Source organism: Rhea pennata, chromosome 3 (genome assembly GCF_028389875.1).
Source record: "Rhea pennata isolate bPtePen1 chromosome 3, bPtePen1.pri, whole genome shotgun sequence".
NCBI classification, from domain to species: Eukaryota; Metazoa; Chordata; class Aves; order Rheiformes; family Rheidae; genus Rhea; species Rhea pennata.
Window position 1 is genome coordinate 3,950,260 of NC_084665.1, and position 25,605 is coordinate 3,975,864.

Sequence of the window (25,605 nt, forward strand, 5' to 3'; positions counted from 1 at the left end):
TTAAATTCTTTGCCGTCAAATGTTACTTAGTTTATAAAGATTTCTTAAGTAGCATTTGTTCTTAAAAAGTCAAAAACATTTTGCTGAACTTCCATTTCAGGGGCAGTTAATTCAGTAGTTTTAAAACATTCTAAAAACTGTTATTAGTCAAATCCTTGAGTTATTCTAAATTCATGGCAATTGGTTTCCAATGAAACATGGACTCCTGCATTACGTATGGTCTTTTGAAAATCTTCTCTTGGTTTCCCACTTAGTGATTAACTGAGAACTCCACCATGTTCATCCAAACATTGTGTTATGCAGGTGCAGCAGTGCTTTATCCTGTCACCTGTCAAACTCTGCAGCCTTGGGGGCAACAAGCAGATTTCAGCAGAGCTTCCCATAGGGTGAGGCAAGGGGAGACATTGCTGGTGCACTCATTTAACCCAGTTTTGGTTAATTTAATTCAGAAAAGCAGACTGCAAAAGTGCTAAAATCTCACTACTCTGGACTTCTGCTGAACATGTTACATGATACCTCAAACAACCAGAATTATCAGGCACCAACTACATTTGACTTACTGTCGTACTAAAAGGTGTATAGGAAAAATCAATATCTGTTTTGTTTCACGGTAGAATATCTCAGCATTTTGCAGCCTAACATATATTTTAGTGGTTTCATTGCACCACTAAAGGTCAAGTACCATATCTGCGCCTGTGATTTCCTGTACTGCTTTAAAGCACATCCAGGGCCTGTAACTCTTTAAGCTCTTTAAGGGCACAGTCCTGTTACACTTCTTGATGGCCAAAACAAAATGTAAGAAGTTAGTTAGTATTTGCTTGATGTATTGTAGCTTTTCTTCAATTTTTTTCTCAGTTTCACACTTAATATATAGCTTGATTAGAAAAAGTAAGTGCTTAATATTAAACTCACAGGTAATCACATAGTATAGTTTACTGGACCAGGACTCTGCTACTAGGGATGAGATCTGAAAGTTTCTTCATTATAAATGTTAGTGTCTTTTATGGAATTTCAGATTTTGAGGGTTTTTTTTTACTGTTGTTCCCTGACTCAATTATATTCCATTGTGCAAGTTGCATTATATCTCTAGTTTGTATTATTTGTGTCCTCTACCTCTTTTATTTGTCTTTTTCTCTTGTATTTTCTTACCAGGAACTTACCTGGTAAAATATTTGACACCACAATATCCCTACAGCTAATTCTATTCCTTTAAAAATCAGGTGAAAACCACGTTCGTTTTCAAATCACTTTTGCATTTTATTGACATTTTTGGTTCTGCCTACTTTCATTCTTTATTTGCTGTGACTTAGGTTTTACAATCCCTGATTTATTTGGTGCAGTCCCCTTATACATACAAAAGGTACAATATAAATCAATAAATAATAATAATAAATAAAGTGAAGTTTACATTTCACTTTATGATTTTCTGAGCATCAAAACATGAACTCTCCGTTGGCTGTCAGACATTAAATAAAGCACTATGCAAGCGCACCATCACACACCTCGTGTTACTTACTTGATGCAATTAAACTCCAGGCTTAAGGGTGGCCTCACAGGATTTTATGATATGTCTTTTGTTGGCCCATCTTTTACTTCTAAACTCTATCTTGTAAATCAATTCCTATTATAATTCGCATAAAACAGTGCTTCGTTCAATAACGTTTATGCTATGGAGACATCAGGTAACAGTACTGGCTCCCCTTAGCTTGGCTGTCTGAGCTGTGTAGGACGTGTGTAACTCATAAATTGCTCTCTCTGTTTGATGCTGCATCTATTGTTGTTTGTAGAAAAGTTTGTATTTTTGTTAAGTCAAGAAGCCTGTAATTCTTAGTGTGATCCCTGAACCTTATTTAATGCTGTAAAACACTACAGGAAAGGGGGTTGAACTTTAATGTCTGCAAGGGGGAAAGTAATAACTTTCTCCATCTCTTCCATAAGTGACTTGGGCTATGTGATGAATGCAGAACCTTCACTCACAAGGTTTTCCTGATATTATACACTTGTAGCAAATAAGGTTAGAACCTTTAAAGTATAGCATTTAGTAATGTGCTGGAAATAGCTTCTTCTCGATTCCTTTAAAGGTCACTGCATTTGCTTTTGAGTCGTAATTTCAGTTCAGGCCTCTATAGAGTAGAACAGAGAACCGCTTGCCAGTGTTCTCTCAATTTCCCCAAGAATGAAAATGAAATGGCATGAGACATTCATAGGCAGTGAACAAGTATGTGTGCGTGTGTATGTGTTCATATGTGTGCATACTTTATCAAGTTTGGGAGTAGTTTACTGGACCGAATAATCAAGCATGGACACAAAAAACAAGGAAATAACCACTTTAGTACCCACCGAGTGTTTCACTCATGTCCTCCTCTGCATGACCTCCCTCCCTCCTGTCACCTAGAGCTCACATTTCTCCACCCTCCACAACCAAAACCAGGCTTATTACTGACCTTATAATCACATCTTGCTTAATAATGTTGCCTTGATATTAAAAATGACACATTCATTTCTTTAATTGTTTGGTTAGTGCATCTACCATGAGGAATGACATTGAATTGTAATGAGTGGCTGCAAGATATGTTTTCTGCTCACACCTTGGAGAATACATGGATTAGATGTGGGTTATATAATCAGCCAAAATTTGCCAGTAATGCTTCATTTAAAATCGAAGTTTACTTGTTAAGGACAGAAGTGTGGAGTATCTAGTTAATGCGTTGTGTGTTAGAATAGGATTAGAAGTTGCATTTTAGTTCTCCTGTAGGAACACCTACAAAGTATGGGGTGGAGGAGGCAGCATTTCATCTGGAGTGACACGAAAGAGAAGGAGCAAAGAAAAGGTCAAGCTGAAGGCTTTGGATTCTTTTCACTGGCTATGGAGAAGTCATCTAGGCCCAGATCCAAGTGAATATTTAGGCTCCAGAATCTTAATTTTGGTGCAAAGTCAGGATTTTAAGTGTAGGAGCCATAGTAGCTGGCTGGAAATGGGCCCTGATGCTAGAGATGCTATAGATCCATGTTGCAATACCCAAATTTAAAAGATTCCTCCTAGCAGATGCCATGACCCTGAGTTCATGTGCTTTTGCTCACTGCATGGGGAATGGTTGGCAGCTGAGAAGAGGATATGTGGCCTTTGCTGAAACAGGTCCTGAGCCATATTTTTCACACATGAACTTATATTTTAAGGCTCACTCTAGGCTTATAAAACAAATGCTCTTTTTTTTTTTTTTTTTTTTTTAAACACATAAATCAAAGTTGATGTGAGTTGGATTTTCCCAAGAGAATATTCATATTCAATGACTGGAATGATTTATTTTCTGTTTACATTTATGAGATTTGGCAACTGTTAGTGGGAAGTAGAAAAGTCAGCTATCATCATTTATAGCAGGTAAGCATATCTCTCTGGATGATCAAGATTTACAAACATCTTCCCTGTTGATTTATTCATGTTAACATTACTACTGTTCTATTTTAAAACCCAGAAAAATTATGCCAATTTTTGTTTTTGTAAATGAAGGGGAAGAACTGTTTTTGTCAACTACCAGCTCATAACTTTCCAGATAGCATGTTTGGAGGGTTTCATTGGACCATTTGGAAGATATTTGGCCTGTTTTGTATTAACCAAGGGACTTAGAGCTGTATTTTCTGAAGTGACTACTGAGAATACCTGATAGCTTAGATGTCCAGCTGAGACATCTGGTTCTCAGCACACAGGTGCTCGGTATGTGGAAATCTACCCTCATTCAAGTGTCTCTGCTTAAGCTCATGATTGAAATATTTTGATCAGTAGTTATTCTTCCTACCATGTCCACTCTCTCTTCAGATGTTCTCCCTGCTCTGAGAGAGCACCTGCTGGACCACCTGAAACAAAACATTTACTATAGGTGCGATTTCTAATGCAGTTGTTAGGCCCTTGTGGCTGGTACTAAGCTGGGTCAGGTTGCCTGTTTCAAAACCACTTGATGCCAGCAGCAGGACAAATTGCTGTCTGAACTGACAGACAAGCCATGCCGGAGAGTAGTTCAGAAGAAGCTATATTCTGAAAGCTGTGACACCCCATGAAAAGCTTTTATTTTTCTTGTGCTTGTGGCAGTGCAGGAAGGTGGTGGTTTCTAACTATTTTGGATCACTGTCAGCTCTTGCTCTTTCTTGTGGAATGACATGACATGACATCCCCATCTGCATGAAAACACTGGGCATTTCACTGTCTAATGTGTTTCTGTGGACCAGCTGCGGAGTATTTTAGGAGGCCTTGTAGACCACAAGTGGTCCAAGACCGCACTGAAGGGGAGACCACTGATTAAGCCTCATTAGGCTTTCCTGACTGAGCTACTCTTCTAAGCTCTGCCTTGGCTTATGCGCTGTGCATTCAAACCTGGCTACAAATTTACCTGAATATGCCTCAGTGTATGTGTTGAGCGAGACGCCTCACAAGTGTGCCGAAGATACAATTTCCGCTTTAGGAAAGCCCTAAACAATTGGTCCTGTCCTTCTTAAAAACACCCTGCGTCACAACTAGAGCACAAGCCACTCTGGGGATTGAAATACTGTCATATATTCTCCTTTGCATCTCTAAAGGACTTACAAGCACAAGACAAACGTCTTGGCTGCCTTGTAGACTTGCCGAGCTAACCTTGCTTACCATCCCTCATAGTGCATAGAGCTGCCTGCCTCCTAGCACAGAGGGGCCCTAGAATATATTATTCCATTAACACTTGTCTGCGTTCTGTACTCTGCATATTAAAGCAACTGAGGAGATCAGTTATCTTCACCTGGGGATACTAAGCCTTATTACGTCTTTTTTTTAATGTTTATCCAGAGCACTATGAACTTTCATTCTCCAAAGGTAGCAATCAACAAAGATCAATCGAGTGGCAGAAAGCAGCTACGTAAATAACCGCTTTCTCTGCTTGGAGTGGGAGTCTGAATTCAGCCGAGGTGAAGCTCTAAAGTGAAGGCAAAAGGATGGGATGGGAAGCAAAAACCAGCCAATTGAGATCACAGAGAGAGAGATGTTAATGACAAAGATCACACGCAAGAAAACCAAACAAAATGAAGCAGCTAAAGACAGTGATTATATAGATCTGAACAGACTGTTGACTATGTGGAATTGCAATTATCTCGCAGGCTCTTGGGACTTTGCTCAGGGAATCATTACTACAAAACTAGGAAGATTGTTCTCAGGTGCAGAACATATTGATTTTGCCGTTCACCAGCATCCTGCAAAGCAACTGACCATGTCATTTAAGTGTTTGTTAACCAAACACATCAATAAACATAAAACTTTCAAAAAAATAAAAATCACCTCATAAATAATTATAAAGGAGTGAATTATTACCTAGGAGCAAGTGTAATTGATGTCATTATAAATAAACCACAAAATATATCCTGTCCCAAACTTAAAAATGTATGAAGGCATCCGTCTACCTTGTTAAAAAATGATAGTTTATCTTGCCAAGAGGACAGCTTTCATAGCTGCCTCATTGGAAGAGGTGTGTGCAGAGAAGAGATTACATTGTAAATATTTTTTATTTGCTTTATTTTTCTCTCTCTTTTTTTTTAATGTGAATTCAAGGCTTATGAAAGTGAGAGGGACATTTGTTACAGCCAAGCAGCAGCGAGGGCAAGAAGAGTTTCCGGGCGCAGTTCACAGCGGCCCTGACCTGCGGAGCTCCAACTATTGTAATCCCTGGCCTTTGAAGAGCAGCTGTCAGCAACAACAGGCTTTTTTCCCCCTACTTTTTATTTATTTATTTAATCTGACCCAAGGACTACGGGGACAAGGGAATTTGTTCTCAGCATCTGATGTGAGGCAATCAGTAATGGCAGGGCACTGGCGTCCGCTCTGCTCCGGGATTGCCTATTCAGTCCTAGCTGCAATTAACCCTAGCGAGATGCTCGCGCGGGAGGAAATGAGACCCTTCGCTCTGCTGACCAACGTCCCCACGTAGCTCCTAATCAGGGGCCGCTTCTTCTCCAGCCCGTGAGACAGAGACGAACCCACAGGGTGGGTCAAAGGGGTGAAGACGAAGGCTTTAGACTGGCACTGACTAATGAGCGAAAGGGACAGATGAACCCGTTTGGTAACGGTGGTCTCCGAGGTCTTTCGTACATGAAAGAAAACAGTTGAATACTTCCTTTGTGTGCACGCTCATTTAAACGAGAGCCGGTCCGGGGCTGACCGACTCCTGGATGACTCTGCGGCTGGGAGATAGGGCCCGCGTAGGAGGACTTTTAACAAACTCAGAAACGTGCCCGGTTTCATCCCACGTGGCCGGGAGAACCCAGCATGTGCTTGCGCAGCCGCACGGCGTCCTGGGCCTGAGCTGTGTGTAAAACGGAGGCGTGACTCCCCGTTGTGCCGTAGGTGAACTAGAAGTGTAGGCGCTGAGGGATTGGGGGAGAAGTGCCTGCGGCTGATACTTATTTTTTGTCCGAGCGGGCTGATGTGTTGGAAAACAAAACAGTCGTCTTCTCCATTTTAGAGGTCTCAGGGAAAAACCAGAAAAGGAACATTTTTTGTTTTAATCTTTTGATAAATCTGGTGCCATCTTTCTTTTCAGGTCAGATTTATATGAGCCTATGTGCTTGAACCAGTGCACATCCTTACAGACTTCAGAGTCAAAAAGGGCTGTTGCTTGCTCTGACTTCCTGGCACTTGTGGCTTTGCGTTACTCACGTTTCCCCTCTCTGCTGCGTTGTCTCCCCCAGCCTCCTGGGAGGGGGGCTCTCTTTGCAGCTGTATTTTCCCAGAGAATCTCAAGCCTCCTGTTAATAACAGAATGTGATTTTTTTTCTGAAAAGCTATGCTGATTTTTTTTCTCCCTAATTCAAGAATAAGGCCAGTATCAATATATCAGATGTACACATGGGGATTTAGGCATATATGGAATCCCATTTTGCCAGTTCTGGGCAAGCTCTGGAGCACACAGGCACTGCCGTGGGGAGAAGCAGCGTGGGAAGGCTCACCTGGTAGCTCCATGGGCTTCTTGTTTCCTTTTCTTACTCATACTCTTTTTTATTTATTCATTTACTTTATTCATATAAGAATAAATATTTTTCAGAGTGTCTAGGTTTGAAGAAACATTTTGGTTTTGGCAAATAAGTTCTGAGATACTGTTTGTTCAAGAGAATTATTGGCGAAGGAGGAGAGGATACTATGAGCACAGGAAGAAGGAGATGGAGAGAGGCAGAAAAGGAATGAGGAAAGGGGAAATAAATACAGACTAGGTGGGGAGCAAGGCTGGGGAAAGCTGACAAGTTGCTTCTTTAAAATGAGACTCACTTTTCTGTTATGAAAAGAGGAAAATTACAGGTTGCTATCCCAAAGTTTATCCTCTCGATGTGCTTGAGCCTTAGTTGCTTATGTATCTGGCAGTGCATTCCCAGCTAATGCTGAGCAATCAGTCTAGCAGCGCTACCAGAGGAGCTCCTAACTCAAAAAGAAGGAGCAGGAGAAGTCTCCTTGGAGATACATCTGACCTGGTGGTTCACCCACTCACCTTACGTATTTATGTTTTCCTCTGGAAGTGCCTTTCCATTTTCATAGACTGTTCTGGGAGTCTAGATTACCGGTGCAGCTTGCCTTATTTTTAGACTGCTAATTTTTAAGTGGCTAACGTCAAATCTATTCTAAAAGCCATATTCTTTTCATAGAGGTCACAACCATGACAAGCTTTAAGTTTTCCCTTCATGGCCCCGTATAGCTTAATTAATAGAGCTGGCTGATGCAAGGTCTCAGGGGTCTCACTCCTACTGGATTTGCGTTATTGTAACTAATAATTTAAGTGCATTTGAAATCTGCAAAAGAGGAGGAGGGTACAGAACACAGCTGTCAAAAAGTGTATTCAGTTCATTAAAAAAACTGTGATCCGATCAGCCAACTGATTTATCCGTTAACTTGAAAAGAGAGACAGTGTTAGATTGCAGCTAATTTCTTTGAGCAGAAAAAGGCTGAGCTCTGAAAAAAGCATTGCTGGTGTTAACTGATGGAACTTAATACTTTCATATTGCAAGTCTGAAGTTAAACATCGGATTATGCCATTGAAAAAACAGGGAGTTGACTTGGATCTGTAAAGCTTCAGTTTTGAATTTGAAGCTTTTTTCTTTGCTTTTCTAGACCGTCCAGCACTCCCTCCAGCTCCCACAACATTTCCTGGCACCATTTCCATAACCCTGGTTGGAGCAGCTTATCTAAAGCTCTCCATTGGGGCCTGGAAATAGAACATATAGTGCAAGTTCTTTGGCTCATCGTTGACTCTGACAACAACCACAGCAACAACAAGAAGCTGGACTTATTTTTACAACTTGGCAGTGGAACAGCTTTGCGAAGAAAACATTTCTGAAATTACATTTTCATTAAAATTTGAAAAAACATTCAAGGGGGAACATGAAGAGGTATATTTTATGGTAAATTAAGAGACCTAATTTCAGTTAAGCAGAGGCATGCTTGGGAATAAAACATGCCCTTGGACAAATCCACAGTGCAACAAACTCAAATTGAACCTGCAACTGAACTCCATATCCATAACGGCTGTTAGCAAATCATGCCAACAAAGAGGGGAGGGTAGCCCTTGAAAAATGAACCAGAAGAAGTCTCCATTTTTGTTACAACATCTCTGTAAATAAGTCATCATCTTTTAGCTTCTAGTTGTCCAGAAATCTTTAATACTTTTTGTATCTTTTATATGATAATGGGAAGTTCTGTATTAAGGAGTGCTACCATTCTCACTCACAGGTTAGATATTTTTGACTGACTAATTTTCTAGATGATAGGAATAGTCCCCACACTTGGACGAAGAAGAAGAAAAAGGAGCAAATTAACATTTAAGTGCATTTCAAAAATAATTGTCATTCAGCACTTTTTGTGGTTAGGACTGTATTAATTAGATCTCCGTAGTTCATTTGCTCGGTCACACCTAATGAAGACAGCTGCTTCTTGAAACAAAATCTATGTCTGTTCAGAGCTATTGGAGGAATTCTAAAATTCATTCATTTAATTCTACCTGAACTTGTTCTGAAAAGTTTGTTAGGCTATAGGATGAAATTCCTTTTTATTCCAGATTTACAGTGCTTTTAAATGAGAGCAGATTCTGATGCATAAGTTTTGGGGATTTCTTTTATGTGGTGGAACATTTTGGTTCTGCACAAAACAAAAGTTGGCTGGTTCCCACATTCCTAATGTTGACGTGTACGAAGAAGTTTAGCATGTTGGCTGTTGATTTGTCAATAGCTTAATTCTCCATGACAACCTCCCCAGAGGAGTGAGAAAGTCAATAGCACGAAGTTCACATCACCTTCGATAGCTGATGGGAGGCAAAACACAATAAAGAAGATAGAGGCCATAAACCGTGATAGGCAATGATTAACCCATTAGGCAGGAGAAATACAAAGCATTATTAAAATGACAAAATACGATGAGTAATACAGTGCTGATCTAATTAAATAATACTCTAGTGTAAATCAGTGAGTTATAATCTGAGAGCCAGGGAAAAAAGGCATTTGGGCTAACTAATGATTTCTGAAAAGTCCCTATATTAAGTAAGTTCCTCTGCTTGGCATGGTTGTCATCTACCTGTAGCTCATTTCTTTGAATTTGGTTTTGGTCAGGAAGAGCTTGATCCAAAGCCCATCAAAGGCAAGGGGAAGCCTCAGACTGATTTCAGTACACATTCTGGTGCGATATGACACATATAGGCTCAACTTGACAGAACGAATGTCTATTCCAGTTGGGGAGGAAGCTTAGATCTACCTGGAGCATGTGGTTGAGTTTCATTCTCATTTAGCAGTGGACATGCTCTTTCTTTTAACAGTAGTGATGGAGGCTATTGTAAAACGTGGATGTTTTTAGATTTTGAAAGAAATTGAGATCAGGCAAGTGATACGGTTCTCAGAGCTATTTGACCCCAGCCCTGGGATTCTGGATTTCCTTTCTTTAGTAGGAAAAACAGGAAAGTTTTATTTTTGCCATTTTGCCATACTTTGGCTTTGTAACAGCAAAACTGATTGGGATGGATCAGGGTTAGGTTCCATTTTATCAGACTTTTTCCAAGTCTGAGGGTGAAAATTCTTAAGCCTTTTCTAATTCTTTTCTTGACTTTAATAAAAACTTGTGTTTGTGAGCTTATTTCTTTGGATGAAGCTGGAAGACCACCAGTGATGTAGACATTTTATTTCCAGCTTCTTCCTTGAGCGCTGTTACTCTTGCAGTTCTGTTTTTCCATCCCTGTTACTCCCATATGTAGCTTGTAGCAAATCTGCCGCACGGGGCTGCCTTATTAGCTCTCTGTGAGTTTATAATTTGACTAGTACAGTATGAAAATAGATTCTCCTAGTTTGATTTCATGCAGCAAGCCAACACTTCTGATTTTACTGGTTTCATGGTTTGCATCCAGGCCAGATATTGTTAGGTAGCCGTGAAACAGGATCAAGAAGACTGATGACCAGCTCTTAAGGGTGTTTTTAAAAATGTCCGGTTTTAATGCAGTTGGCCATATTGTTCACAGCCTGTGGTATAGTTTCACATGAGTTCATGTCACTATGTTGTTCTCACCAATTTATTATTCATCTGCCATGGCTAAAATATTTATAGCCTGTAAGGTCTGTTTCTTCCCAAGCACCTGTAGTGCTTATGCACAACAGTAACTTGGGCATCTGTCACAGCAGGCGTATTTGGTGGGTTGGGCTGCTGTGCCACCGTCAGTGACCCAAATGGCTCCCCTGATGACCTACTTAGGAAATGATGCTGACCTAGTGGCATGTTTACATCACTCTGTTCCTGGCATTATTTTTTAGTGTAACTCTTTCGCTTACAACCCTTCTGATCAATTAACCATGCCGGTGTCTGCTGTAATAAACGTAAGGTCCCCATCAAATAAACCTCTCTTACCCATTAGTAATTATTGGCCATGGCCTTCATCAAAAGAGTGAGCTGAAAGTAAATGTTCAAATGGTGTTATTTGACTAATGTGCCACTTGAATCTGACCTCTCCTTCATTGTGCAGTATAGGCTGATAAGGAGTCTTTGAGAGACTTTGCTCCTTTCTACTGAAACATAATCTCCTTCATTAAAGTCTGAGTTATTTAATCACATCTTTTCAATGAGGCTGGCTTTTGCTGAAGTCTAGGAAAAGATAGCCATTGTCAGATGCTTGTTCAGTCGCACTGAACCCTCTTTTTCCTTCTTGTTGCTTTGTTTGCCATACACACTCCTCGCAGTTTTGGTTTTGCTATTTTCAGGCAACTTTTTAGTTCAATGAGGCTTTTCCTCGTTTCACCTTCCTTGCACCTTTCAGCTATTGTCAGTCTTCAGTAAGGCAGAAGGCCTTCCTGATGGTGCTGAATTTCAGTGTTGATAAGATGGGAAATGTTTCACAGGCAGCTGTGGGAAATCACAAAAGTTATGTTGCTCCAAAGACGAGTATGGCTTAAGGTCATCCAACTTCACAAACAGATAATCTCTCCACACTTCTCTCTTTGTGTAATAGTTTTTACTTCGGAGAGAGAAGTGTATTTGCTAAGAGAATAATTGTTTGCTTTTACATTGCATGTAATAGAACAAGTTTTCAATTAAAAAATAAAGTTCAAAAAGCTGCAAGTGGCCCTAAGCATTGCTAACTATTACACCTATTTTTAATGTGTAAATTACTCTTTTTCTTCAAAAGAGTTCATTTCCTCTGAAAACATCTCACTTTCAGCTGTGGGTCTTTTGAATTGTTTCCCCACATTTTCCAGGGATCTTCCTCTATATGGCTGTTTTTTACTTTTCAGTGATATTGGAAAACACATACTGAATTTTTTCCATATTGTGGCCATTTTACCATACCTTCTTGTCTTTTTATCCCTGGTGCTGTTGCCTGGTAGATAACTTTTCTGAATATCCAGTTCTGTGTTAGAAATCAAAGCCTGTCTGATCTGACACAAGGAAGTTAATTATGTTATGATTTAGAAGGCTTTCTTATTTTAAAATGCGTTATCTGAGAATGACTAGCTGTTTGCAACAAACCCAAGACTGACATGGCCAGTTCCCATTCAGAGCAGACATGATCTTGGTCTGTTCAAGGGTAGTGTTTAGTAATCAGGTATTTTAGAGGCTATACTTAACTATCTTCTAAAGCATACTTCCCAGAGCAGACGACCTTGATTGGCTGGAAATTAGCTGAGCTTACAGCTGGTGAGTTAGTCTGTTTTATCTTGGGAGGCAGGACTTAACTGTTCATGAGTTAATCTCCACAAGCTTTTACTCCTATTGAGAATTTGGCTCCTGTTTTGAACCCTTCAATCCCTGTCACTACTTTTTACCCTGTAGAATAGGCACGTAGAAGGAGTTCAACTTCTTCTTTGAGTCTCCCCTCCTTGATAATACTGCTGATGGCTGCTTCTTTGGAGACATGTCCAGCTTAGCCTCCAACACACTGGGAAAGGAGAAACTGGAATGCAGTTATGAACTCAAGCTTGCACAGCGTTTAAGCCTTGATTCAACACTCTCAAGGACTAGCTGAACTTTAAAATGACTACCAGTAGGACAGTTTCACGTGCATCACATTAGACATGTGCATTAAGGCTTTGCTAAATGAATACGTAAAAACTTACATCTTTGCTTACTTAGAGGTAAGTCTTTTTCTGAGCAGTGTACCTCTTCCTCTGGAGCCAATCGAGTCATACTGGAAAGCAGCTCAGCAGAAGACGGCCTTATTATAAGCCCAGAATTTATTCCTAATGTGAAAATTGCAATGAATGACTGGCATTGAAACTCTCAGTATTTTTCCTTTTTCACCAGTGACCAGTCAATATTAAGACCAAAGGCTTTTTAGAGACCTAAAACTTGTAAACATTTGTAGCAGTCGTTTTGTGCAGCAGGGCTGCCTGTATTGTTGTGGTATCTAATTCCAACCTAGACAATTTTTCCCTCTGTAATGGAAAGGAGTTGAGAATCAGAGAGTGATTTAGGGCTAGTGGGAGGGACAGATGCAGGAGAGTAGCAGTTCTGGCTCTAACACTGCACAGCCTGTTGTGTAAGATTAATGACTGTGGACTACTCTCTATTTTTCTCTCTCTACAACTGTGAGCAATCGCCTCCAAAATCAGCCTGCTGCTGGCTAGCCAGCAAATAGATAATAAGATCCCTGTGTGTTAAATATGCACAGCTGCATGTCTGACATTGCTGATCCATCTGCATGCCGAGATACCACGTGCCAGCTGCCTAGCTTGGGGTGAACAAGGAAGGGATCCATTAAAGAAAGTCCGCAATGTAATTACGGTGCTCATCACTTTCCATCACTGCGCTCGGCTGCTCTGAATTCCTGGAGTTTCTCTCCCCTCCCCATCTCTCTCTTGGCTACGGAGTTTGAAAGCACCAGACACTTGTACTTTACCATTTAAAAAGTGAGCTGGGTTTCCAGGTGGGTTTTCCCTGAGCTCCTGCAGTGCTAATTTTCACCTCACCAAGGTGGTGATTCAGGAGGAGCTTGGCCAGTCAAGTGAGTCACGGAGCTTTCCTACATCCCTGCTTTACTGGCTGATACTTTCCCTCAGTAACGAACTGAACAGCCTTTTCCATGACTTCTTTCTGTCTCTCCCCCTCTCCGTCCTCTACCACTTTAAGCAGTTTCTGGCATTCTTCTTCTGTGGCTGGGAGAGCAGAAACCCAGCATATTCCTGACACGCTGTTTGCTGATGCCTGCACCAGCCATAAGGGCCTAATAGCAACTGGATGAAGCAACAGGCATCATAGCCAAGAGTTTCAAAACTAGGAGCCTTCAGCACTGCTCTTGGGTCCATGTTCAGGGACTGGGGTCAGCATGGGCTGTTCTTGCTCTAGTCTTTTCTGAAAATCAAGATGCCTCGACTTAGGTGGCAAGGTGGAGATAGTTGCCCCTTCCCACAGCTCCTTTGCCCTCCTCTTGCTCCTGGTGCTGCAAATCTCAGCCACTGAGGGAGGGAAGAGGAATGCCGAAACCTGGGTGGAAGCCGCTGGCTTCAATAAGGAGTGTCTAGAGGTGCTTATGGGCCTAGTGCTGTGCTAAACACCACTCCCTGGTTTCTGTTGCTGCATGAACTAGCTCACATCTGGTCATTCTGGATGGCAAGAGGAGCACGTAAGTTATGTCTGCATCCAGAAGGCTGTGTCGTCTCGCCCTAAAACACATCAGCAGCAAAGCGCCCTTCTGGATCCTTGCTGGAAGAGGGAATGGGGTAAAACACACAAGTTATTTATAGGGGCTCTTATTCGGCCTTATCTTTAATCTTTGACTTGCAGCTGAAGCTGTGTGCCATGCTTACAAATGAGGAATGTCATCACTGTTCTACTGACAGATGTATAAATCCTTTAAACTATGATTTTATTATGTAAACTTTCTTGCCACTGGCATCCTGTCAGGACTCTAGTGGGAGGGCTTTCCTCCCCAGGTGTAACTGTGCAAACATCATGGTTATGGCACAAAGTCCAACTGGGTTAGATTCTGTCACATAAATATACATTGAGTTAAATCAAACACAGCTTGCGTGCAGTTGGAAAAGCCCATTTATAAGCAGTTGTTTGAGATCCGTGAGATAACCCACTGTGTCAAGATAGCTAGTTCCTCTATAGTGTTGTTCTTGGGAAAATGTACAAGTGAAGAGCAGGAATTAAGCTAAAGCTAATAGGTGAACAATGTCCTTGGATTTTATATGCCTGGATTTGCATGACCCCTCTTCCCCGTTTCTTTATCTCTGTTTTTGTGGTGAGAACCAGCTCTGTAACTGAAGGAATACCCAGAATCTAGGAGGGAGCCCTTCCAAAATAGCATGTTACAGACGGTCACTGTCTGGGAAAAAAGGAAATGGTAATACTTTGGAACATAATGACATTTTGTATATAAAATAACGGAATTGGCAAAAGTATCATAAAAGTGCACATGCTTCAACTTACTGCTGAGTGAATGTGGGAGTGAGTCCCCTCCCCCTAGTCACGCCTGTGCTTTAAAGTGCAATAGCATTAGCAATGTCTCAGCTCCAACTGTACGAAAAGGCTTAGCAGAATAAGCTACAATGGATATAAATAATTGCTGGGGAAACTGAGTTTCTCACAGTCTTTTGGAGAACTCGATTTGCTATGACTACAATATGTACAATACTGCCCCAAAATACAAACAAACAAACAAACAAACAAACAAAAAAGCCCCCCACACCCCCCATTCGTGCTTGAAATATTTTGGAATCTGTGGTGAGTAAGACATTTGTGTTCCCCTGATAATAAAGAAGGCCAAATAATGTATCAACTATACTTACAAGGATGTGTTATCATATTTAAATATTTTCTTCGTGCTTTTCAGTGTACTCTGTTAGTTGTACGTACTGGGTGTCTTCCCGATCTCAAACAGTTTTTAAATGGGTATAAGTACACTGCCTCCTGATTATCGTTGTTGTAAGTGAGAATGGAGTCAAGGTGATACCTAGAAGTGACTTGGAACCAAACTTTGGAATCCGCTTGGTTTTTAAGGCCCCTTGGAAAAGCAGCACCCTCTTCAAGGAGCAGACCAAGAGTCTGGGTGCAACAGATTTGAAAACATTTAAGACTACCTTTTCAACGGATATCTCATGAAGTGAAAGGCACCTTGATCCAAATCCTTAGATATGTTTAAGCATCAGTATCCCACTAAATTACATCTGAGATTCTCTTAGGCATAGATTCATGCTGACTGACTGAGCACTTCCAAGGTGTGCTTAAATCCCAGTCGCCCCAGGCGCAGGAATAGAGAGGGCATCTCAAGGAGACTAAATCACCCTCTGGCACAGACTGCCACTCTTCACTGATCCTAGAGACAGTTTAAGATGATTTGGGCTTCTGATGTGGGTGCTGCAATTAAGTGACAAATGTTAGTTACATCTATGGCCTTTTCCGAGGCATTTTGAACCCCTGGTCTCTGCGGTTCCTAGCGTATCTACACGGTGCTTACCAACTCAAACAGATGAAAAAGCCTGCCTTGGACAAGCATGTTTGGCCCCTGTTTGCACACAACAGAGGGAGACACTGCTTAGAATGAAGGACATCATGATGATTATTTTATGTATCAAGTTTTGTCATCTGTATCTATACACAAGATACTGAAAAGTGTGTGCATAAATTAGATTGTTGAATGCGAACGTGGCTAAGTAGATAACTAAATGGTTATCTGACAGGCATAACTCCAGACTGATTTATGCCTGCAGTCATTATAATGGAATGTACAGTTGCTTGGAGGCCAGGAAAGTCAGAGAGTTTCCTTTTGACTTCAGTCAAATTTAGGCTAAGCCCTCTGTAAGTAGTTGTGCATTCACAATATAAAAAGTCTGGCTTCTCTGTTCTTTACAGAATTCCCATTAAGATATAGATGAAGAGGATATAAGCCATCTCAGCGTTCAGTGCTAAGGAAAATGGGAGCACTGGAAGTAGGAAAATACCTTTCAAAGATAGGAAACCATCAAATGTTTGCAAAAAGCCAGAGAACATATGAAAAGAGCCTGGTCTGGAGGGTTAACATCCATTGATAAAAATAATTGAGACTCAGCCAAGGTTCATTTGCTCAGTGAATAAGGCAACTTGCAGAAGCAGAAGTCCATTTATCTTCCAGGAATTTTTGCTTGTCTATGGGACTTGTGCTCCTAAATCTTTCAGCTATGCCCTAAAATCCAAATAGTAAATGTGTCTGGGTCTTGCACAAACCCAGAAGCTAGATCACAATCCAGATTTCAGTGCAGCTCTAAATATGACTTGTTTTCGCAGATCTGCTCTTCTTTTCTGGGTTCCATTACTAGCTGAAATCAAGGACCAGATCTTGTTCTTGTTTCAGTCTGTGTAAATCTAAAGTAGTATCTTTTGACACAGTGAAATTATACTGGGATAAATGAAATTTGAATCTGTCCTTAGAAGCAGTGCGTTTTAAAAAGCCAAGAGAAAGGTTAAATCTAGATGTTGATGTGCCAGTATACCATAGGAAAATTATTTTTCTGGATGTATTTCTGTACAGTCTGAATTTCTCATCAGAGTTCTTGTCCAGTTTTGTAGGTTTATGAAGGCAGAACATAAAAGTTTCAAATTAGCGGGACACCTCAGAGGTAGCTGGCTGGATATTTGAAACATACTTTAAGAGGTGTGTCCCCTCACTGGTAATGACAAAATCAGCTCTGTGTATCTTAGTACATAAAGAAAAATACGCACCCTAGTGAATACTGCTTTAGGCTTTTGTTTCATCTTTGTGTTATGCATTTATAAAAAAATCTTTCACATGTAGAAGGAACAATCCTGGTACATGTTTACCAGATTAAAAAAAAAAATCACCGGCCATTAAAATTAGCAAGTTGATGAAATAGTGTAAATCCTACCTGATGTCTGCTTTTAGGAGAAAGACTACTTTCAAGTCATCTCTAATGAATGATGACATTCCATATTCAAGGAACAAATGTGATCGTTTTCCTGCTAGCCAGCACTCTCTTGCTTTCTCTTTCTGTGTCTTCTCTTTGGGTATGTATAAAGGAAGCTTGCTGGAGAGGAAACCAACCTTAAACGAATTGCAAAGCCTAGGTGTTTCTTTTAGAAATGTTGTGAGTGCATAACATTGTGGTAGTGAATTAGAAGGTGAAAAAATTGTAAGGATGTGAATGGTGTAGTCAGCTCCCTCTGTACAATGAGGAGCAACAGTAAGCATTCCCTGGAGCCACAGCTGCAGGGAGGAATACCGCAAAAACAGTATTAACAGCAAAAGGTTTCTTTTTTGTATCTTCCAGATTATTCCTGGTAATCTTTCTGAAATAAAGAGCAGCAGGTGGAATGATGTGCACGAAACAGTGAAGGCATGGCTGAATCAGCCTGTAAGGTAGGCTTTGGGGACAGCTACTGAACCTTGCAAATTCTTGCTGCTGAATTGATCCCCAAGCAGGTGATCCGCTCGTGTCCCTTGCAGACGCCTTTGGCTCTGGTCACAGGCAGGGCTAGGAGAAGAGGGCTCTGCTTGGTTTGCCAAGTCGGGACAGAGAATGAAAGCGGTGTCTTCCTGCCTTTCCCTCCTCCAGTCTTGTTCTCCCCTAGGAGTGTGTGCAGACTTGACACAGTGTCCTCACGTACTGATGGGAAATGCCTTTGCGTGTTTGTTTTTAATGGGAGAGGCCCATGGATTCCACACCTTTTCTAAAATGCCAGCCTTCTCACTAATTTTAAAGTGGGAACACAAACATGAAAAGTGCTGTATTTTAATTATGAAGTGGGGTAGGAATGGGAAGGAAGGAAGAAAGTGCAATCCAACAAAGCTAAGATTTAGGGTGACATCACTTTCTGTATAATTGCAATGCCAGCAGACACTCAATAAACATATCAGCATTGTTAAAATGATTTATGACCTGAATAGTTGAATATAAAATATTATCAATAGATGTGTCATCATTGATCTTTCCTGGGGCTAGCAGCTGAAGGATGAACAGGGAGATGATTTTAACAAACAAACCTTGACAGGAATCCAAAGGAAACAATGTGCAGGGACAGACAGCTGACAAATTCAGTATGGGGCCATTAAAACATGTGATGAATTTGCTGGGAAAGTATATATTTGTGGAAGAGGTGAGCTCATATCTACCATAAATTTGTCAGCCGGTGACACAGTGTTCTCAGGCCTGGCATGAATAATGCCTAGCTATTTACGGGCTTTGTCTGGCAAAAGCTCTATCAGTCACTCCAGGGTTATTTACAAAGAAAAGTGTCTATCAGTTACAAGGACATGACTTTGCCACTAAAAAATAACAGAAGAGGAAATCAGCCAGTGGCCTCTTCGTGCAAGATGCATCTTCTCCAGAGAAGCTTTGGCCTGGAATGAATCAGATGGACTGCAGTAGGACCTCCTGGCAGAGTGCCTGGCATAGGCTGCAATCGTACATTTATCCGCACTGATTAGATTAGAATTATTAATAGGGGTCTATGGAGTGGAGCAAAGGGTCATTTAGAGTTTAATTCTGTTCTCAGATAACTTCGTTTCAGCTGATGGGATTGTTATTGTAGGGGTTTTATATGTTTATAGGAAACAATATACTCAATAATGAAGTCATGCATCCTTCTGCAAGATTAGGAGAGCTATTGTGTTGCTAGAGTGAAGTCTTCACGATTGTGTTAATTAAGTAATAGTGATTTGACTTTGTGTCCTCATAAAATGCATTTAAGAAGTGACTAAAAGCTGCTGAGAAAGTGTTCCCTCAATATAAATATATAGCAAAACAAGCAAGAAATGAAAGCAGCCTTAGATTAAGTAAACAGAATTGCTGACACAATGTTTTTACTTAAGAAAGATGACAACTTGCCCCGGAGTTTCAGCTTCCTGCTATGTTCATATAAATGCCTTATCGATTTAATATTCAGTGTAACAGGTTCTTTTTTCCGTGTTCTCAGTTCTGATGAAAGTGGAAAGCAGGATTATGCAATGTGGTATTTAGGGCGTGTTTACATTCATTCATCATTTGGTTTAGGCTTTAGACCAGAAGTAGTAAATTGGTTTACAGTTTGAGATCTCTGATCAGCTTTTTCAAAGCTGGCACCTGAAGTTAGACATTGAAATCTGCGTTTAAGACAACAGGTTGAAATGGCCTGATATTCGAATAAAACGAATAGGGCTGGTGGAAATTTTCATGATACTGTCTTAGGGAAAGTAATCCTTTCTCCGATCTTCTTAACATTCACAGCCCTTGAAAATTTTGGGGTTTTCATTTAAAAACCTACTGAAAATGTGAACCATCCTTCTCTTTTACTCGTCCCCTAAGTTTTGACAGTTGACTTAAGAAAACTTGTACTTTAAAATCAGATTTGTTTGTTTTATGCTTGGCTACCTAAATAAGAAGTACTTTTTGTTTCAGTTTGTTTTGAAGATGATTATGTATAAAATTGCCAACAACTTGGCAATAAATAGACTTTTAATGCCGGAATTCCAATTTATGACAGAACAGCTCCAGTTCCTGCTTTATTTGTTGCTTATTGCCAGTAGGATTTGCACATGTTCATGAATACTGAAAATTAAGCTACCTTCTGAAGGAAGTCAAGAAGTCAGTCTAGTATCACACATTATGCTCTGAAGCCTAAAATGTTGACCCAGGTTCTTTGAAATGTTGTTGTCCTAATTTCACACAGTGTGTCATGCTGTTACTAATAACACTCTTACGGTTTTGTCACTAGGTACGTTATCTTCAAGGGCTTCCAGTGTGGTGATAAAATTTTTCTGAGAAGTTTAATTTTGTCTGTTTTTCAGTGGCAGGGAGCCAGCTTCTTATATGGTGTAAATTGGACTCTTTCCATTCATTTCAGTGGAACTGTAGTAACATACACCATTTGAAATCAAATTAAGCAGTAAGCTTGGAATGTGAAAATGCAGCATGTCAATGCTTCAGGATAGGATTTCAGTTGCAAGTGAAGGAAGCCTCTCGTTCATGACCCCAAGATGTGACCACAGAATAAATAATAAAAACTGACAACAGACAACACTTTTTTTTATCCTTTAAAAGACAGTATTTTGTGTCTTTAAAAGACAAAAAGAAAGGCAACTTTATCTTATTTTTGCAGAGAGAACAGTGCAGTTAGTTTGTTAGGCAGATGCTTAACATGGTAATTGTGGCAGTGAAGAGAATGAACAACTACAGCATTTCCAGGGTGGCCACTGAGCTCGTACAGTAAAGGATTTCTACAACCTGAGTGTTTATCTTACGGGCTTTGCAAGCATGTAAGACAACCCAATTGATGTGATAAACTGCAAATGCTCCAAAGGAGCTATCATGGCCAGTTGTGCCATTGATACATTGGCTCGGTATGATTTACTGTACATGATACAAAGCATAACTCAAAGGAGTTGCTATTGCCTGTTGATCAAATCTGTACTAAAAGAACTCCAGAAAAGTAGCTAGATAAATTGATCTAGAGCCAATCTAGATATGACAGTTTTTGTAGACAGTTACCCACATGGTTAAAACTTTGATGTGAAGCAATGTATTTCCATATTTTGAAGTGGCCATGAAATTTATTTGGGGTCACTCTAGTGCATCAATTCATTTTTCATCATATTTCTTCTATCATTGAGAAAATGAAAATAAAATCTTAAAGGCATTTAATTAATTCTTTTCTGCTTTGTGCTTAATCCGCAGAGAAGCATGCTGGTTCGGAACTGGAAGATGCAGATATTAAAGAATAATTGTATTTAAAGGGTAGCTTGTTTTGCACAGGCCAGGTGTTCATTTTCCCTAGGAGATGAGTGCTCTGAGAGTTCGAGAACTTTTGTTGTGAGAACTTGCACCATCTACTCTCGGAGTGAAGAGATGGGAGATGTAGTTCTGGCTCTGTCATGCGTCTGGTGGGAGTATTCCGACAACTCTGGTATTCATTTGGATTTCATCCACTCTATCTGTGTGTCCAAGGATTTATACCTTTTTTTCCTGGCTGCGTCCCCCATGACTTCAAGAATTTGCCAGCCGGTGCTGAGATTGCTTTAATGAAAGTCTTGTTCAAAATGCAGTTTCCATTACAGGGGCTCAACCTCAAACCTTTTCAGTTCCCACTGATGCTAGTAGAAGTCAAAGGAAAACAGTACTTTGAAGGGACAGCTTTAGCAGCCAGTTCAAAGCCTTGTAAAAATGACAATTATCTTCCTTCAGTAAACTTTACATCACATTTTCAGAAAGGTGTAATCCTGGATATTGTTTCAGTAGGAAAATCTGTGTGTTGGTCTGGAAACTTCGCATACGCTTCATTTTTATTAGAGTTATATCCAGCCAGCTGTTCCATTGAGTTTCTTATTTTCTTCTAAGAACCTAGTTGAACGTGTTTCATCTGATTTTATCTAAGCTTTGCATTTATGAAGGTAATGTTAAGGCAATGGCAGACTTGCACACCTTTAGGTGGAATTTTAGGACACTTCATCTCCTTTGGAAACATCAGTGGCAGGTCATAGAACTTGGGGTACTTACGTGCAGCCCGATGTCTTTGTTCCTGCATCACAGGCGGCAAATGAAACTGCGTGGGGCAAAATTGTTCCTTTAGGTGGCAGGACTCAGGCACCCAGCCTGGTGCTCTGGTCACAGGGCTCTGTTGGCCCTGGGAAGGTACACCAGCACCCAATACACACTAAGAGAGAGAGCAGCCAGGGAGAAGTGAATTTGGGCTGGCCAGCTTTGCCTCTAGCGCTTGCCAGCTGTGGACTTGGGAGCTCATCAGCCTGTTCATGCAGCTCAGCTGGCAGGAGAGGGAGACAGAGCACCACACTGGGTGCTGTGGGTGGAACAGGTCTGCGGACCCAGTAGTCCCATGCTATGAAGGTGTTTGCTCTGGCTGCTTGTGCTGGTGGGTTACAGGGCTGGCTTGCATTTTGAAACCTGCTCAAAGTTGTGGTTTTCTGTTTTCTTGACTAAATATAATTTGAGTATAAAAAATCAAAACTTTAAAAGCTCCTAAGTGGCCAAAAGGATTCATTCCCCTGACAAGTAACTTTAAAAACATGTCTGCAATTGAGTCCATGTGTCTGCTTTAGACATTTCTACTGGAAATGCATTCACAAGTAGAGGCATTGCTGTAAATAATCAGATTTCAAACACTACAACTCCTAGTCATTTTGAGTATAGTCCTGGAGTAGGAATAACAAACACAAAACTGGCTGCCCTAATACAGAAGAAAGAACTGTAAAGCCATCAGCAAAATCCAAACCAGGAAATGCTGCCAACTTAAGGCAAAGTAAACTGAGAGTAATAAATCAAACGGAAACACATATTTTACTGTGGACTGAACAATACAGGGCCTGATGTTTCCACAGGCAAGGCACAAATATCCTTTTACTATCAAAAACAAAAGCTTTTAAGGCTTCAAAAGGAGCTGCAGGCAAAGGAGCAAATCATAAATGACAGGCAGAGCTAGTCTGACAGGGCTTTGGGTTGTGTTATGTAGGTCTTAGAAGATTCACAGATGTCAACTTACCCTCCAAGCGTCACTGCTGACCGTGTCATCCCCTGCTGCTAACACTTGCAGCAATTTTGGGCAGGTGAATTAAAACAGCTTAACAAGTTACATCCCTGCAGCTGAGCTGCTGTGAGTGTCTGTGTATGTGCTCATAGCCTGCTTCCACTGCAAGGCGAAATGCAGTAGATTGTATTTCTTTTGCTGAAGATGCTAAAGATCAACCTTCTAATAAAGATTTAAGCTGACACATTTTGAACTTGCAGTGGGGACTGCTGGCAGGGACAGCTCAGCTGAGAGGAGGTACCTCCTCAAGCTGTTCTGGCTTGGTTGCATTTAGTTGTGAGCTGGTGCCCAGGCTGTAGCTACGATCTCTAATTCTGTAGCTACCATACACGTAGGGGTGCAGTGGAGCCCAGTTAACAATGTTAGATTTTGCTTTTCATTGAATTTTGCTTTGTAGTTTACTGTTTTAATTTTCCTGAAACCATATGCACTGAGCAAATAATCCTTCAACTGCTGCAGAACCAAGCTTTCCCATCCAAAGGCAGGCAAGCTGCTTTTAAGAATTTGGAAAGAAGATCCTAGATGCTATCATCTTCTGAACAGAGAAACAGTGGAGAAAGCAGTAGAGTTTCTAGCATGTTATGGACACATCTGAGCAGCCTAAGCACTTTATCATCCTTTGGAAACTTTATTATGGTAGTTGAGTATTACTAGTTCCCTCTGCAGCTAACTTGGGGAAGCAAATGAAAGCTGGAGCGAGGAAGGCAGTCCCAGCCGGCAGAGTCCTCTGCTAGCCTTTTCAGTGCCTCCTCTCCGTAGGACACATACACCGACCGCTGTGAGGGGCTTTTGGCCCACACAGGAAGATAAGAATTAAGACTGAAAGGAACTTCCTAAGTCATCAAGTCCTGTCCCCTGCTGCTGAAGGCGACCACATCATATGATGTCGTTCAAATACTTATCTAGTTCCATCTTGAAACCATTTAGGTTTCGTGCCCTCACTGCTCCTATTGAGAGGCTGTCTTTCTTCTGGTGGCTGTAAGCATTCTTCTAATTTCCAGCCTAAATGTGTCCAGAGCAGTTTATGTTGTGTTTAATAGATACTGAGAAAATAAATGAGTCACAACCTGCTTTTGATACACATGTATAAGCACCCTCTGCTGCCTAGTGCTAGGTGTTGTACCTAAGGGAATGAATAAATGAGGGGGGAAAGGGAGATCATGCCTACAGGGTGCAGGCTTCACATCTGTGATTTGGAGAGGAGAGTAAAGGCTCGAGGAGTGAAAAGGGCAGCTGAGAGCAAGGGGGCAGAGAAGTGAAGTGAGGAATGGGGAGGGAGGAGACAGTTGAGCTGGACCAAGGGGCAGGACCTAGGTGTTAGAGGAAGGGCGCCCATAGTGAGCACAGGAGAAATTCTGAGGTTGAATGTGGGGGGAAAATCACTTCTAAGAAAAATAGATACTGATACAAGTTAAAAATTATATTTAGGTAGGAGGCAAGCAGATGGGAAAGGAAATAAAGTGAAAAGGAGAGGTTAGAGCAGGGAAAAGAGCAATTTCGAGACTGATAACAAAACTGTTTGAAGTGTGGAGATGGCCTGTTGGTTGGGCAAACTCAGACTTTCATGCACAAGCTGGCTGGAAGCTAAGCTCTCATACCTGCTGCAGATCCCCAGAAAGAAGAGAACAACCAATACAAACAAACAAGCAAATCTTTAGAGAGACAAAACTGTGTTTCCTGAGAAAATTTTAATGTTATTTCCGTAGCTGAAGGGAACACAAAGAAGGAATGAAGAGTGTAGCATTGGTAGTTCATGGTTGCTGGTACTCAGAGCCAAGACCTCGCTCCACTGGTCTCTGAGAAATTGTCATCATTAACATGGCAAATGTGACTATTAAAGAAGAAGTCATCCCTCTTCATCAAAGTATGCTTTAAATGGAGACAATTTTTAACAAAGTAGATAATTTTAAAGCAGGTTGAGATTTGAGATTTCTACCCTACCTGCCTCTCCCCCTCCCCCCCGCCCCAAATCTAACATCCTTTGCCACCATTATATGCAAAAGATGCACAGGGTCGGAAAGATGAAGGAAGAAACGTGTGGGTAGCCAGGCATATACACAGATGATAACATAGACCTCTGTCCTGAGATAGCTTTAAAAATTCTGCAAGCAGCAGGATTTACTCACAGTTCATGCCAAGCAGTATATTACAAGTTAGGAGAAAGCTCCGTCTGGCAGACGGGCAGTAGCTGTAAGGTAACATGGTGCCGCTTTGTAAGACTGAGTTAACAGCTACGGAAAATCTCATCATGCTACACTTCCCTTCTGCAGAGCAAGTGTGTACACAGCAGCCTGCACAGCCCGACAGCATGCGCTGGGCAGGGACTGAGGCAGCTCAGCAGGGCAGGCATCAGCCCCGTCTGAACCTCTGAAGGCGTAAGCGTGTGTGCCTGTCTTCGAGATGGCCTGGGGGCAAGAGAGCTGCTTATGTGAGGTGCATGCGTGGAGGACTTTGCAGAGTTGAGAGCTTTATGTGTTTTCTGCATGCGGTGCTGATAGGACATTAAATAGTGGGAATATAGCCAGTGATCAGGGTGAGAATGGCTCTGGCTTTGGACTTGCTGGTATTTATTATAAACAGTAAATGTAAATGGAATTTCAGTCTTCAGCTGGATATTGGGGTGGTGA

At 41.1% G+C, this 25,605-nt stretch overlaps 1 long non-coding RNA gene across 1 annotated transcript in view; it reads left to right on the plus strand.

Annotated features, from left to right (window-relative positions):
* The first annotated feature begins 17,732 nt into the window (after positions 1 to 17,732).
* LOC134138152 (uncharacterized) overlaps positions 17,733 to 25,605 on the plus strand; it is a 70,083-nt gene continuing 62,210 nt past the window's right edge. Inside the window, exon 1 of the long non-coding RNA XR_009957809.1 lies at positions 17,733 to 17,822. This is a non-coding gene — a long non-coding RNA (uncharacterized LOC134138152). The remainder of the gene's footprint in view (positions 17,823 to 25,605) is intronic.